At 35.5% G+C, this 17,287-nt stretch overlaps 1 pseudogene; it reads left to right on the top strand.

The window, feature by feature from the left end:
• Window positions 1-493: 493 nt before the first annotated feature.
• On the top strand, window positions 494-16,662 carry LOC133293257 (linoleate 13S-lipoxygenase 2-1, chloroplastic-like; annotated as a pseudogene).
• The last annotated feature ends 625 nt before the right edge of the window (window positions 16,663-17,287 follow it).

Consider the following 17,287-nt stretch of genomic DNA (forward strand, 5'->3'; position numbering starts at 1 on the left):
ATATATATTTGAATGTTTGGAATGCAATTTTTTTTTCAAACTACCATGACACTATAATCATCGAAGTATTCAGTTACTATAAATGAGACACGTGTCAAGTCTTAGGTGACTGGTCAAGCCTTCACATTCAACCCAAAGTTGCTACCTAAGTAGCTACTTTGGTGCAAGACTTTTCCAACAAAAAAATTTACACCTCCTGACGTACAGGTATATTATACTAAGAAAGAGGGAGTACCGTCAATGTCCCAAATAAATGCAATACCGTGGCACAAAGGTTATCCGAAGACGTTAGCAGAAATTAAGAACATCACGATGCTGACTAATCAACATATTCACCAATCGTTTATCATTAAAAGTGCATCTTTCCCCTTATATATACGTAGGAACGATACTCATGATTGCCATATTGGTTTTGTTCTTGAACCAGTGTACACTCTCTATCCCAAATACTCGGGGACAGAAAAAGGTTCACATAAGCAGTGTGTCTCGGTGCATGAAAGCTGTGATGGCAGGAAGCAGTGACGACACCAACACCAAAAGTAAGAAAGTTAAGGCCTTTGTGACGGTGAAGCAAAGTAGTGAGGGACTCCTAACGAGTCTTGTTACTAGAGTTGTTGATGCGATCGAAGAATGGGTTGGAAAAACACTTGCTTTGGAGCTTGTTAGCGACGAGCTTGATCCAAGTAAGTTTGATTTCTTTGCTTCGTTGTTCTCATGATCCCTTGTCACGTTAATGTGAATCCCTGACCCTTGTTCCCCAATTGGGCCATCATAGCACTAGAAATTTATTAAAGGCAATTTATAATTAAAACGATTATTGGCCTAAAATAACTTGATATAAATATGCACTAAATTGTTAAGATTGAATTGTGTTCATGCCGAAGATTTGGTTTTGAGTAGAATTTAATTGATATAAAATTAAATTAATATTATCCAACTATTTTTTTTTCAAAACTTAAAATTGTAATATCAAAATACAATTAAATTTATAAAAAAAATAAAAAAATAGTGCTTAAAATGTGTTTTAATAATAGGAATATAGTTTATCATATTATATGAGATAATTTTATCTCGTGCACATATAAAAAAAATGGATGAGATTCACTAAGGAGAAAAGAAAGAAAGAAAACAAGTGAATTACACCCACTTTTTTGTGTGCGTAAGACAAAATTATCTCATACAATATGAAAAATTATATTTCCTTTAATAATATATATGTGTGTGTGTTTGTGTTTACGTTTCTCTATTAAAAATTAATATATATAGTAAAGTATATAATTCTATATTTTGTAAAATTAATTCTCTTTGATAATAACTTTTTTAAAACAATTTAAGATTTAAAGGTTAAAATATAAATATATAAGTCAATATTTATAAATTTGTTCTAATATATCGCATGATTTCTTCAACTATGAATTTTTATAATGTTTTACCTCAATCGTAATTATATTTTGATTTTTTTTAACATCATTTTCACATTTTTAGGGAAGTTTTTGACATATCACTTCATCACAAGGCTTTTTTGAGCTCTAACAGGGTATACCAATAAAATAAACCTTGTCTATCAGTAGAAATTTGCTTTGATTCGAACCTTGTTTAAGTAAAGTGAAATGTCAATCACTTCTTTGGGTGTTAGTTATAATATAATTTTAAACATATGTTATGTAATTAACAACAAATAAATGACAACTAGTTACCATAATTAGAAAATACCACCGCAAAGAAATGGTAGCTCAATTAGTGCATAGGAGCTGAGCAGGTGAGTGTGAGAACATGTATTCGATCTTCCTTAGTATCAATTTTGGGAAGGGTTTGAAGGACTAAATTGCAAATATATGATAGAGTGCTAGGGATAAAAACTTTTATGCTCACATTTGTATTAAAACTAAATCAGTAATCATTGAATAATTCTACAAGTTTTTTTTAATATATATCTCTTGGTAAAAATCTTAAAATTTCCACTTTTATTTTATTTTATTCTTGTGTTCTTTTTCCCCGTACCTTTGTTTCCTATGAAAGAAACAAAGTCAGAGAGAAATACAATAAAAGGAAATGTACATAAGACACAGAGCAAAGAGAATGAGGAGCTGTATGAGACCACATTTGAGATACCAGCAGACTTCGAGAGTGTGGGTGCTGTTTTAGTTGAGAATGAGCACCACGAGGAGGTGTTTCTAAAGAGTATAGTCCTTGATGGCTTCGCTGATGGTCCTGTGCACCTTACTTGTGATTCATGGATTCAGCCCAAGCATGATTGTCCTATAAAGAGAGTCTTCTTTACTAATAAGGTCTGAATCATAATATCCCATTTGAAGTTACTTTTTTTTTTTTGGTAATTTAATTAATTTACCTATTCATTTCAAAACCATTTGACATTTTGCACAATGATTAAGAAAGTTATTAAATATCTTTAATTTTAGAAAAATATATATGTTTCTCACAATGATATAGCTTTTTTTTTCCATGCACTATTTCTTTTTCTTTCTTTATACGTACAGGAAAATGATAAAAATTTCAATATCAACTGCAAAATTCTGCAACCAAAGATTACAATAATAGAGAAAACATTTTTTTATTCTTTTAACAATGAATCATTTTCTTTTGATTTCTTCACATTCTTCACCTCCAAAGTAAACAATATCCTTCGTTGTACTTGTTTGTCTCTTTCACATCGACAAATTTTGTATGAGTTTATTCATTTTGTTTTTATAATCATTGACTGGATAGTGTTCTTGTGGTTAACTAACCTATGCATGGAACAGTCGTACTTGCCATCACAAACACCAAGTGGAATAAGAAGGCTGAGAGAAGAAGAGCTGGTCCTGCTGAGAGGGAATGGAGAAGGAGAGCGCAAGAGCTCTGACAGAATATATGACTATGATATGTACAACGATCTTGGGGATCCTGATTCCAATATTGACCTCAAAAGACCTGTTCTTGGTGGCACCAAACATCATCCATATCCAAGACGGTGTCGTACTGGTCGAAAGCACTCTGAAACAGGTCATTGGTTCATATGACTATTTTTAGTTGTCCATAATATATAAATTTAATGTTATCATATATAATAACATTGGTTGTAATTCAGCATATACACTCAGCAGTATGCCATTGAGATGGAGTAGTTTTTCCCCAAAAAAAAAACTACATCTATACCGTTTTTCAAAAAAAAGGTATATTGCTGAGTGTACATACTGAACTACAACCAATGTTATATTATATATGATAATATTAAATATATAAAGTATATTAAAGAGGTTTTGTGTTCGATTTAAGTTTGAAGTGGTTCTAAGCTAATAATAGAAATAGGTTGGTTGTTAGAGGTTTGGGTAATCTATAGGAAATCATAAGTTCCAACTTGTAAAACCAAAGTAGAATAAGGCTTGTGAGATGGTTTTAGGAGCGGAAGGGAGGGTTTAGGAAGCCCTTCCCTTGTTTGTGAGTTAAAAAAAATGAGGAGAAGGAATTGGGGGTTTTTAATAAACCCTCCAAAACTCTCCTTCTCAAAATCAAAGTTCTCTCCATTTAGAGGGTTTGAGGGGAAAAATATTGAAAATTACTTATCTACCCTTAGCATTAAAATGTTAAAACTACATAATTGTGAATCATTTTTAAATGCGCTATTATTAGAAAATTCTCAAATACTGACAGAATTTATTGTCGAAAAATATTTCGTCAAAAAATAGTTATGAAATTTTTTATGAAAATTATATATGTCAAAAAAATTTCGTCAAAACTAAAGACGGAATTAGAGACAGAACCAGATTTTGTCATAATCACTAACATAAATTTTGAACGGAAAAAAAAATTCAGTCCAAATTATTGATAGAATCTAAATTCCGTCTAAACTTTTAACGAAATATTTCTGTCCTAAATTTTGACGACACATTTCCATCGAAAGATTTTGACGTAAAATAATTACGTCAAATTTTTTGATGGAAAATATTTCCATCAAAATTTGTGACTAAAAATATGTCTGCAAAAAATTTTGACGGAAATTTTTTTATGACAAAAATCTTTACGGAATCTAAATTTTGTCAAAATATTTCACAAAAAACATATTTATCAAAAAATTTGACAAAAAATATTTCCATCAAAATTTTCAACGAAACACATTTCTATCAAAAATTGTTAACGAAAAAAAATTCGTCAAATTCTTAACAGAATTTAAATTCTGCGAAAGTTATTTACGGAAACATTTTTCGTTAAACTTTTTGGCAAAAAAAATTCTGTCGAAATTTTTAACGAAACACATTTTCATCGAAAATTTTCAATGAAAAATATTTCCGTCAAGTTTTTTGATAAAAGACATTTCCATCAAAATTTTCAACGGAACGCATTTCTGTCAAAAAAATTCGACAGAAATTATTGCCGTAAAAAATTTTGACGAAAAATATTTCGACAAAATATTTTGATGGTAAAAATATTCTGTCAACATCTTTTACAGAATCTAAGTTTCGAATGAAACATTTCTCACAGAATTTCTAACAAAACAACTTCTGTCGAAATTTTCGTCAGAAAACATTTCCATCGAAATTTTGAACAAAAAACATTTTGTCAAAATTTTGACGGAATTTTTTTTTCGTTTAAAACATTTGATGGAGGAAATCATTTTCGTCAAAACTTTTGATAGAAACTAATTTTCGTTGTAAATTTCGATAGAAAATTTATTTTTGTAAAAAAATTTATCGGTTGAAAAATTCTGTCGCTTTTCGACAAAATTTTCATCGTTTGCAACGTAGAAATTTCTTCGAAAATATGATCGTTTTTGGTGTTGTGAAAAATACATAAATAATTTTGTTAGAAATTTTAAATTTAATTTAATTTGTAAAATATAATAATTATATTAATTTAAAAAAAAGGATAAAATGATAAAAATATTTCATTAACCCTCGTTCCTTAAATATTTCATTAATTATATTAATTTTAGAAAAATTATGATATAATACATTTATATTCATTGAATTTTTTTATAATTTTTTTGTGCTTCAAGATACAAAATAACTCTTTTTCCTTAAAAAATTTGAGTTTTCAGCTAAGATGAGATTGTTCTATTGGAAAGGGATCGTATTTAAAGTAGGATCTAGTGATAGGCAATATCTATAGCGGAAAAGAACGCGAGAGTGATATATCACTAATGCACTATGCAAGATCCTTGAATTAAGCGAAAGGAGTTGGGGGTGGGGGTGTGCAAATTGATAATGAGAGGCTAGGATTCAAAAGTGTATACCAATAATGTGTAATTCTATATTTATGGATAGGATTTTTCAATAGTGTTTACATAACACACAACTTCTATGTTGGATAAGCCTCAGTATATATGGTGATTTGTATTTTGAATTGAGGTCGCATTGGCCCTAACTTTCTAGAGCCAGTAAGACCCGTAATATGGATCAAGAGTAAAATTTTATTTCAAACTAATTAATTAGTAGTTTTAATCAATTTCTATTTTTACTTTTTTTAGTATTATTTATGGTGGAATAGATTTAAAGTTTTGAACAAATAAGTTTACAATTTGCTTTTTATTTTATTTTTATTTTTTTTTTTTTTTTTTTTTGATAACATTAAGGGGCGAAGCCCCAAACAAAAACAAACTAACAACCAGAAACAAAAAATAACTATCCAGGGTCTATACCCCTACAAGAGGAGATTCCCTGAAGATCGTGATCAAATAACTGAGCAAGGTGAAACGGCATAACTCTATGACTCCAGAATCCAGTATCTTTGTGAAGAGCAGACTTGGCTAACCAATCAGCACAGGAATTAACTTCTCTTGGAATATGAGAAAGCGTTACCTCCCAATCCTGACCGATGAGTGCTTGTATCTTAGCCACTATACGAGGCTGACAAGCTGCATTGCAATCAGCAAGCAAAGAGAATACTTCAGAAGCATCTCCTTCTAGTTCCACCTTCTTAAATCCCAGTTGCCAAACCAATTCCAGACCTTTTAGAGTTCCCCAAAGCTCCGCCATTAAAGGAGTGCAAGCACCAATATGATACTCAAAGCCTCCCAACCAAGAGCCATCATCAGATCTGATAATCCCACCACAAGCAGCCACCTCAGTATTCCTTTCAACTGCCCCATCAATATTAATCTTCACCCAATTTAACCTTGGAGGTTTCCATAAACTCATACGAGTTGGATGAATGCTAGTAGTAGCCATAGCCTTCCTACCCATGCAGTTACGAACTTCCTCTATATACATAGCAATTATGTGCGTTCCATGGGTTGGATGCTTGAAGTTAGTATCATGGACACTTTTGTTCCTCCATCCCCAAATGAACCAACAAGAGATAAAAAAGACATCACGCCAATCATCTGAATTACTTTGATTCCAAGCTTTTGAGATATTATTTTCAACCCAATCTCTAAGATCCAAGCTGTAGAATAAGCTTTGCCGATTAGCTGAAACCAGAGAATTCCAAACACTTCTAGCATGCTTACAATCTCTTAGAACATGGAGGTTTGTTTCCAACTCACCAGGACATATTTTACAATGACCAGATTCCCCACTCCATCTAGATGTGCGGTCTTTAGTAAGAAGGCGACCATGCATTATGATCCACATACAAGATTTAACACGTTGAGGCCCATGCCATTTCCATATGGTAGTCCAAGAATTTTTCAACGGCATGAGAGGGAAACCAAGCATGTTATAATACGCGGTTTTAACTAAAGAGCAGCCAACCTTTTGATTTCTCCAAATAATGCGGTCATTTCCATCCGATGCGCTAGGAATGAGAGCAGCTTGGATCCTTGCAACAACTTGATCATTGAGATATTGACGAATATAGGGAAAGTTCCATTGACCAGTATTGCTGTTCACGAAGGCACTAACAGGGAGATTCAACTCCAAACCAGTTGGAGTACGAGTAGCCAGAGAGGCAAGACACTCAGTTAAACCCAACCAATTGTCTGTCCAAAATAATGCATCATTACCGTCTCCAATCTCCCATTGCATTGCTTGAAGAAAAGATGGCCAAACACTACACAGATTTTTCCAGAAGTATGAGTCATATGCTTTATGGTTTACTTCCCTCCGAAGATCCAAACCTCTCTTATATTTACTTGTTACAACTCGAACCCACAACGAATCGGGCGAAGTAAGTATCGTCCATGCAAGCTTGTGAAAGAAAGCCATATTTTGGACACGAAGGTTAATCACCCCTAAGCCACCCATGCTCTTAGGCTTGCAAATATTATCCCATGCAACCAGATGAGATCTCCTTTGACCATTTTTATCACCCCAAATAAAGGCACGCTGCAACTTCTCTATTTCATCACAAATGGCTACAGGAAGCAGACTGTGTTGCATTTGAAATATAGGAGTTGCTGAAATAACGGAGTTGGAAAGTGTAATTCGACCGGCAAAAGATAAGACCTGGTTACTCCAACCAGATAACTTGTGCCTAATTCTTGCAACAACATCAGCATAATGGTCTTTGGTTACTCGACCATGTTTCATCATGGACCCAAGATATCTCCCTATATTGTGAGTTTGCTTGAAGCCACACACATTTGTGATATCATCTGCAATGTGAGCATCTGTATTTTTCGAGAAAAAAATACTAGATTTCGGAATACTAACCTTTAGGCCAGACATTGAACTAAAAGTCTCCAAGCAATCCACTATAACTTTGATTTGATCTAGAGAAGCTTCTGCAAACAACATCAAATCATCAGCAAACATCAGATGGGCTATCTTAGGACCTTTTGATCCCACGGAGATTGGCTTCCATCTCTTATTGTCAACCGCATCTTGAATGAGATGAGACAATTTTTCCATAGCTAGAACAAAAATGTAGGGAGATAAAGGATCACCCTGACGAACTCCTCTTGAAGGAAGGAAGTCACCTGCAATGGCTCCATTCCAAAGCACTGAGACCTTATCAGAGTTGATACAATGCATGATAATATTTGTGAACCAGTGTGGGATTTGAATTTCATCCAAAATTTTACGAACAAACTCCCAATTTAACATATCATAAGCCTTTTCCAAGTCGATTTTAATTGCCATGAAACACTTTCTTCCTCTCATTCTACGCATTGAATGGATCAGCTCTTGGGTGATGATGATGTTGTCCTGGATATGTCGTTTAGGAACAAAACTAGCTTGGAAGGGAGACACCATCTCTTCCATTAGGGGCTTCATTCTGTTAACCAGAATTTTACTGAGGATTTTATAAATGACATTGCACAAAGAGATTGGTCTGAGCTGCTTAGCACTTTCAGGTCTCTTTACTTTTGGAATGAGGACCAGAAGAGTCGAGTTCACAAGGTGAATCAGATTGGGATTCTGAAACATCATGTTAACATCCTTAATAACATTAGTCTTAATAAGACTCCAATTCTTATGAAAAAAGGCAGCTGGAAAACCATCTTCCCCTGGAGCTTTTGACCCATTGATACTAAAAACAGCTTTGAAATTTCGTCATCCGAAAGATTACGAGTCAAATTAGATAGCAGATCATCGTGCAGAAGGGGCCAAGTAGTCTTTGATTTCACCCAATCACGATTAAGGACTTCCTCACTAAACAAGTTGCTATAGAAATCTGTTACCAATTGATGAAGTTGTCTAGCTTCCTTCACCCAAATCCCATCAGAATTTTTTAACTCAAGAATCCTATTCGAACTTCTTCGAGTAGCTGTTTTAATGTGATAGAATTTGGTGTTTCTATCCCCATCATTTATCCATTTCACCCTGGCTTTTTGAAACCATAAGATCTCTTCTTGTATGAGAACCGCATCAAGGTCCTTCCTAACCTCCTTTTCTCTAGATTGGAGAGATAAGTTGGTATGATAATCAACATGATTCTGAATTTCTGCAATACTATGCAATAGGTTAGTCTTCCTATTGAAAATGTTGCCAAAGACTATCTTGTTCCATCTTTTTAAATTTGGAGTCAGATCATGCAGATTCGTTCTAGTGTCTTTCACAACATTCCAGCTCCTAGCCAGAAACTGAGTAAAGTTATAATGCTCCATCCAAGCAATCTCAAAGCGAAAGGGACGATTTTTCCAACCTGTGTCCAAGTTAGACAAGTAGACCAAAATGGGACTATGATCAGAATAAATCCGTGGAAGTACCTTAACGCCAGCATCAGTAAAGGTAGTCTTCCAACTTGCATTAGCACAGGCTCGGTCCAGCCTCTTAAAAACACGATCAAGATGAAGAAACTTCGGACCCTTCCATGTAAACCAAGGACCTGATCCTCCAAGATCCAGCAGCTTGCAATTATGAAGAACATTTGCAAAATTGGAACATCTGTTTAAGTTAACTCTACAGCCACCTTTCTTCTCATCCCGATTTGCTATTTCATTAAAATCCCCAGCCACCAACCACGGCCCATTACAATGGAGACTAATGTTTAGCAGATCATCCCATAGCTCCTTTCTATTTTCTTCCCTAGGACTCGCATAAACTGCCGTGCAAGAAAAGGAAGGAACATGAAAATTCTGAACTTTAAAATGAACAAACTGTTTTGTGTGATTAATAATTTCAACGAGACCCGTCTCATCATTCCAGAGGATCCAAATACCCCCTGAGTAACCTTCTGCCTCTTGAACAAAAGCATGCTTAAACCCAGATTTTCGGATAATGTCAGAAGCTTTTTGACCACTACACCGAGGTTCTAGAATCACTACAATACTAGGCTTATATTTCCTAGTAAACAGAAAAAGCGAATTTTGAAACTGGGGTTTCACTGCTCCCCTACAGTTCCAGAAGAATAAATTCATTAAAAACTATGTTGAACGCAAGACTCCAAGGTTCTTGCATCCTTCATTCTTGAAATATCTTCCTGGTGAACTCTGTCCACCTCCATGCACGTAGAGATGGTTGAGGTTTCAGGATTTTGGATGTCGCTGCTGTTGTCAACTGATATATCAGGACCAGTTTTATGAAATGTGTCATATAACTGCTCTTGATTCTGGTTCAAAGTGCTATCTGTTTTCATCCCATTTTCCTGATCATGTTGATTTGTTTGCATAGGACTAACCGCCATGGGAGTAGCAATTGATGGAGATGGTGGAACGGGAGTATGATCTTCACGATTTTCACTCTGGACTGGACACCTCTTACCCGTGCTTGAAGAATGAGCCGCATGCATAGTAGGAACCGTTGATTTAGTCCTAGGGGTATCTTTGGACTTTTTGGATTTAGTCCATATTTTCTGAGGAATTTCAAACTGAGGGGCCCCCATATGAGGAGTAACAGAATTAATTATTTGATTATGATCCTCCTCATTAATAGGTCCAGCTGTTAAGATTGCAAACCGTGATTGCGTAATTTCCTCCTTATCACCATGATTATCTCCATGATTATCGCTGGTCATAACTCCCTTATTACCATGATTACCATGATTATCGCTGGTCATAACTCCCTTATTACCATGATTACCATGATTATCGCTGGTCATAACTCTCTTATCACCATGATTATCTCCATGATTATCGCTGGTCATAACTCTCTTATCATTATTCCTTTGTAACGTTTTTGAACCAGCGCCTGGCTGGACTGCACCGGCCGTCTGAGGAGGTTGCCGGCTCCTGCGTTGACGATTAACAACCATCCAAGGTCCCAATCCTTTACTTCGATGGAATTCTGAGTTGCCAGGTTCCTCTTGATGAATTTGATCGTCATTATGAATATCGGATGAACTGCGTTGCTTTGGAGCAGCTGAACAATTCTCGGTGCTATGTCCATATTTCCCACAACCAAAACAAATGAGCCCTAATCCTTCATACTCAATTTGTTTGGTAAATCCTTCCAGAACATAATCACCCTTTAATGGCTGAGATAGGTCCAGTTCCACACATATTCTTGCAAACCGTCCTCTTACATGAGCATTTGTATTGCTGTCTACCTTGATCATCTTGCCTAACCAGTTTCCAATCCTTCTAAAAAAAGCTTCATCATAGAATTCAATGGGAATATCCGGTAGACGAATCCAAGCAGCAATCTTAGCAATTCCAGCACTATTAGGTCTGAAAGTTGGTTCCCACTTCCTCAACGATAAATAATGACCCAAAACAATCCATGGACCACCGTTCAACGCAAAATTGAGATCATCTTTCTCACTAAACTGGACTACGAAAAAGTCATTACCAATATCAGTGACATTGATTTTGCCTTTTCTAGCCCATAAGACATTTATTTTTTTCTTCATAAACTCCACCCCAATTTTTTCCCAAGGAGTTTAACAATCAGAGCTTTCTCCCAAGGTTTCCTCATTCTCTTCCTTGCTCTTTTGGTGCAACTAAAATAAGTACGCCCATCATCTTCCTCCCACATCTTAATTCCTCCATGGTTGACATCCTCCTCCTCAGCAGGTTCCTCCCCATCTAAGTCTTCCTCGGCAGACGCCTCTCCTTCCCATTCATCATCTTCTCCATTATGACGCATCAGAATTTCCCTCCAGGTTGAACGTTGGCCATTCTCATCTTCCATCCAACCTTCATGTCTAGGTATCATAGATACATCATTTGAAAACTGATCTCCCTCACCTTTATTCCTCTTATTACTTCTTTGAAGAATGTCAAGTTCTTCACTTGATTTGCCATGATTCTTTCCATGATCACCTTTCTCTCTCTCACTCATCGCTCAATGGTTGCTTTTTTTATTTTATTTTATTTTGTTATACAGACCCATCATCTGAAACAAGAAGTTCCAGCTTTTATGTTCCACGTGACGAGGCTTTTGCTGAGATAAAGCAGACACAGTTTACAACGACCACAGTGTCCTCAGGACTTAGTGCAATTTTAGAATCATTAGATGCAATTCTCAGTGACCAAAATCTTGGATTTGTAAGCTTCGAAGACATAGACACGCTCTACAAAGAAGGATTTTATTTGCCACCTCCTAAAGCCTCTGGGTTAACATTGCTCCAAAGAATCATTTCCAAGTTGATCAAGGCTGCGCTGATGATAGCGAGAACCTTTTGCGCTTTGATACCCCAGAAGCAATTAAAAGTAAGTACCTTCATAACTGTATGAAAAATGCTTATGTTTAAATTTGATACTACCCGAACTGCTTATTGCATTACTTGCTTTATAACTTATCTGAGTCCAATAAACTCTACAAGGCAATGACCTGGGTCGGTCGTTGACTTGGTTGTGTAATCAGTAATATGTCAATAAGTCATTGGTTGAATTAGTGAGTTGCTGATTGAACAAGTTAATTTGAATTTATATAAATATATGTAATAAATATAAATAATTTGATAACTAATAAAGTAATGTGCTTTAGTCGATAGCTTGCATTTTATTATTCTTCCCTTAGGTTCTAGGTTCGAATCCTAAATTGTGTACAAAGTTCTCATCTAAATGCACACTACCAATAACAAATAATTGCATGTTGAGAAAAAATAATTATTTTTTGGGCCTATAAATCTTAAAATTAGTAATGTCAAGGACTATTTTTCCTAAATGGTTAGGAACTTATGTTAAGGCTTAACATTCGTTCATAATCTGTTAAAACCCTTCTCACACTGTAGTAGTCCTTTGGACATAAAATATCGACAACACCAAGGCCACTGTTGGGCTAACATTTGATTTTAAGGAGTTTAGTTCGTGCACATGATATGATAAAGAAAGATTCAATAAGAGAATGAAATAAAAACAGGAAAGAATATACCTATAAAAAGCTCATATATCTTATTTCATATTTGATTCATAATACGTAAGCAGTCTAATAGAATACTTTTATCATATTCGGTACTTGAGGCGAATCAAATAATTTAATATGTATAATTAATCAAAATTATCCTTTTATAACATAATTTCATATATTTTTAAAATTATTTTTTTTGACTTATTTATACAACCATTCTCATTTTAAGTTACTCAAAAAATTCTAGAAGTCATAATTGTAAATAAAATATATTAATTAAAATATATAAATTATCTTACAAAAATAACGGGGAGATCCCGGTGCACAAGGTTCCCCAACTTGTAAGGATAAACCCATCATAATTTTTCAAAATCGAACTCATGACCTTCTGATCACAAGGAGCAACCTTACCATTGCTTCAAGGCTCACCCTCAAATTAACTTACGAAAACATCTAAAAATATATATATCTTCCCCAAATAAATTTTTAAAAAGAAGTCTTAACTAATTGTTAATGTTAGTGGTTAATGTTTTGTGTTTGTGGTTGGGGGTTGGCTACCTTGTGATAGTGGTGGGTGGTGGTCGACTAGTGGCGGAGTGAAACTACGACACGTAGTCCGGACATAATCCTGATATATTATTACAACTCGAATCTAAACCAAGACATAGTCAAATCAATGCGGCATGGACAATCCCCATGCTCACCAAATAAGGCAACAAAGCCAACAAAGTCTCAATAGCAACAACATAATCAAAGCTAATCAACAAATAGCAGCAGACATAATCCAGCATCCAATATAATCAGCATAACAGCATAAAAATCAACTAAGCTCTGGCCTCTTGCCGCTTGAGGTCTCAACCCCAGCATTACCTGAACCTGAAATGGTGCCCCAAACGTGGGGTGAGATCTCTAAAAAGAAATCTCAGTAAGACAAGGGGTCCTCAAGGATCTTCCACCCCAAGCTCACTTACATGTGCAATATAAGTTCAAAAGCAGTTAACAGTATAAGTTCTCAAAGTAGTGCAATGCAGCATATAATCATGTCATGTGTGTTATAACAATTCTACTGATCAGAGAGTATAGGAATCCATCTAAACCCACACGGTACTAGCCATTCGCTGCACCCGTAACACCACATACATATCATAAACAATTGCACTTAACAACTCATTAGCATTTCACGAAAACAGTACATGAAAACACATCATGCATACAACCAACTCCCCATGGAAAAATGGTGGAACCAACAGTGGCTAAACCGAGGACACAAAAACTTACCTCTTAAGCAATACATCCAAACCAAGAGCTCACACTAGCTCAAGCCCACAATCAGCACAATCACAATCTGTTTATACAGTAGTTAATAATCAATAACCATTGCTCAAGGTTACATTAAGTGATTAAGGCTTTTCATCTCATTTTAAGTCATTTCATGTTGTTTCTGCAGGAGGTATTCGAATACTCCACGAGTTGTATTCGAATACTCCAGCTCTCCTGAAAGTATTTGATTACTTTCATTTAAGTATTCGAATACTACCAAGTATCCGAATAATTTTCCCCCCCAGTATCCAAATACCACAGTATCCGAATACCAAACCTCACTGTATTCGAATTTTTTTAGTATTCGAATACTTCTTCAAAGGTATCCGAATACTTTTCTTCCCAAAAAAGTATTCTCATACTCCTGCAAGGAGTATTCGACTACCAGATTAAAAATACCATTTCAAATCTTTACCAAATACTCTAAGATTTTACTATGTTAAACTAGACATCTCAAGCTTTCCAACGACATATTTTATGCCTCAATCGGAGTTGTATAACTCCGGTTATGACTTTTGCAAATTTCCTACAACAAGCTGAATTTCCAGCAATAGGGTCTCGACTTTAAACATACACTGAGAGAAATCCACTTATCCAATGGATCTAAAAATTTATAGGGTTGTATCCCTATGTGTTATCTTCACATAGGTCCAAATATCACTCAATTTAGAGCTCTGAAGCTCGAGATATTACAATATTACTAAACTAGGTCGCTGTTGTCTCGCGAAGTATTTGATTACTGCCCGAAAAGTATTCGAATACTTCTTCGAAAAAATGCAGAAAACTGAGTTTTAAAGGTATAATTGACCTCCAATGATCCAAACTCGATTTGGAGTCCAAGAACTCCAAAAACAGATGTTCATATGCATGTTAGGGACTCAGAAACACATTCATTTATTCAATTGATCAAAGTTTTACTTTTTAACCGATTAAACAAGCTTAAAATCATCAAAAGACAAAGTGTGATCAAGGTATACCTTCCAAGTCTTAAAAATCCGAAAATGAAGTGGCTTGGAGCTCCAAACTCAGCTCTAAGGTTCTGTCCTTATAGGTGCACGAAAATGAATAACAAGGTTACACCTTTCCCCTTCAAAATGGCTTCTTGAAGCCTTCAAAGTCAAGGACAAGACTCTCACCACAAGAACACACCAACTCAGCCCCAAAATCACCCTATGACAGTGGCTACCACTCAGAAATGGAGAACTTTTCACTCTCTAAAGGTTCAAGCACACCCACACAAGGAGTCCCTATAAAGAACTCAAGAGGAACAATGGTCTCAAGAGGGCTACAATGGAGAGAAAGCAAAGGAATGGTGAAGAGAAGGTGGCAATGGAACAGTGGAATTCTGGTCAGCCTCCGCTCTCGTAGCAATAAACAAATGCCTAGGGTTTTGGGCCAAAGTGAGTATTTATAGCTCACTTAAAATTAAACACACAGTATTAACAATAATAGCTACGCTTATCATTTTAATCTCAAACTTGGGATTCTTAACCTACTCATTTTTCTAGGATTTGTCATATTTTTATTTTATTTTTCGCAGCACCTTTTTGGTACGCGCTTTTCCATAGCCAGTATCAGTTCCGGCACCAGTTCTCATTATTTTAACTTGAAACTTGTTTTACAAGTCCTATATATTATTCCAGGAATATTCATGCACTTATTATAATTTTTCGGGATACTTCATCGGTACGCATTTATACCGAGTAGCATACCGGTATCTGCACTTTTATTCAGAAAAGCGAATTTCAACATTATTACTCACTTATTATAATTATTAAAACCTCATAATAATTATTAGGGTCAATTATGAAATTATCTCATAATTATCTAATTAATTTCCTTAATTAGCGGTGCGGGTTCTTACATAAGATGGAAACTCTAGAATTGTTTTATATCTATGACGGAAGGGGGAATCAAAGATTGTATGTGTAACCTTTAGAGGGAACTCGGGTTAATTTAGTGAGCCAAAGTTCAAGTGGTTGACCCTAGATCTAGAAGATACCAGACAATGCAAATTCTCTATGAATGATTATGATTTTTTTGGTATTGCAGGGGACAAATTCTTTTGGTTATCAGATGAGGAATTTGCTAGGGAGACTTTGGCAGGCGTCAACCCGTACAGCATCCAATTGGTCAAGGTAAGAGTTGCTACAAATATTTTGTTTACTACTTTAACAATGTCATCTATCAACGCTCAAGAAACATTCAATGTTTTCTTCTTGGTATATTCATTATGTAGGAATGGCCTTTGAGAAGTAATCTAGAACCCCAAATATATGGTCCACCAGAATCAGCTTTCATCAGAGAAGTCATCCAGCCGCAGATAATTGGTTACGACACAGTTGAGGAGGTACCAAAGCATCAATGACAATACCAAATTTAGAACGAATTTTGCTTAAAAATTGCTTAATTTGAATACATGCAGGCCATTAAAGAGAAGAAGTTGTTCATGTTAGACTACCATGATTTGTTCCTACCATATGTAAGCAAAGTGAGAGAGATTAAGGGAACCACACTATATGGATCACGGACACTATTCTTCCTAACCACACAAGGCATATTGAAGCCAATAGCTATTGAGCTCACTAGACCAGCTATGGATGGCAAACCCCAGTGGAAGCAAGTCTTCACCCCTGCTTCTCATTCAACCAATCTCTGGCTTTGGAGGCTTGCTAAAGCTCATGTTCTCTCCCATGATTCTGGTTATCATGAACTTGTAAGCCATTGGTGAGTACAATCATATTATCATTCATTCTCTTCCGTATATTCAACATCTTATGTTTCCACCAATTAGATTGTACGACAAGTTTAGTTAGTCTTAAGTGATGCTAACTTAGTACTTGTAAACCGTCCATTTTTATAGGTTAAGAACTCACTGTGCTGCAGAACCCTTCGTTATTGCAACAAACAGGAACCTTAGCATCATGCATCCAATCTATAGATTATTGAATCCACATTTGAGATATACTATGGAAATCAACTCTCTGGCACGTCAAGTGCTTATCAGTGCAAATGGGGTCATTGAAATCTCATTCTCTACTAATAAGTACTCAATGGAATTAAGCTCCGTGGCATATGATAAGCTATGGCAGTTTGATTTACAGGCACTTCCCAATGATCTTATTCCATCAATCAGTGGGTCACAGAGTATGTCAATCATTACTATCCAAGCCCACACATCATAGAGTCTGACCAAGAGCTCCAAGCATGGTGGACAGATATTCGAACAGTGGGTCATGGAGACAAATCTGAAGAACCATGGTGGCCAAATCTAAAAACACCAAAAGACCTTATTGATATCATCACCACTATAGCCTGGGTAGCATCTGCTCATCATGCAGCTACGAACTTTGCGC

The sequence above is a fragment of the Gastrolobium bilobum genome, unplaced genomic scaffold, assembly GCF_033153095.1.
Source record: "Gastrolobium bilobum isolate Gb01-03AN ecotype WA unplaced genomic scaffold, APGP_CSIRO_Gbil_v1 utg15716, whole genome shotgun sequence".
Classification (NCBI taxonomy): Eukaryota; Viridiplantae; Streptophyta; class Magnoliopsida; order Fabales; family Fabaceae; genus Gastrolobium; species Gastrolobium bilobum.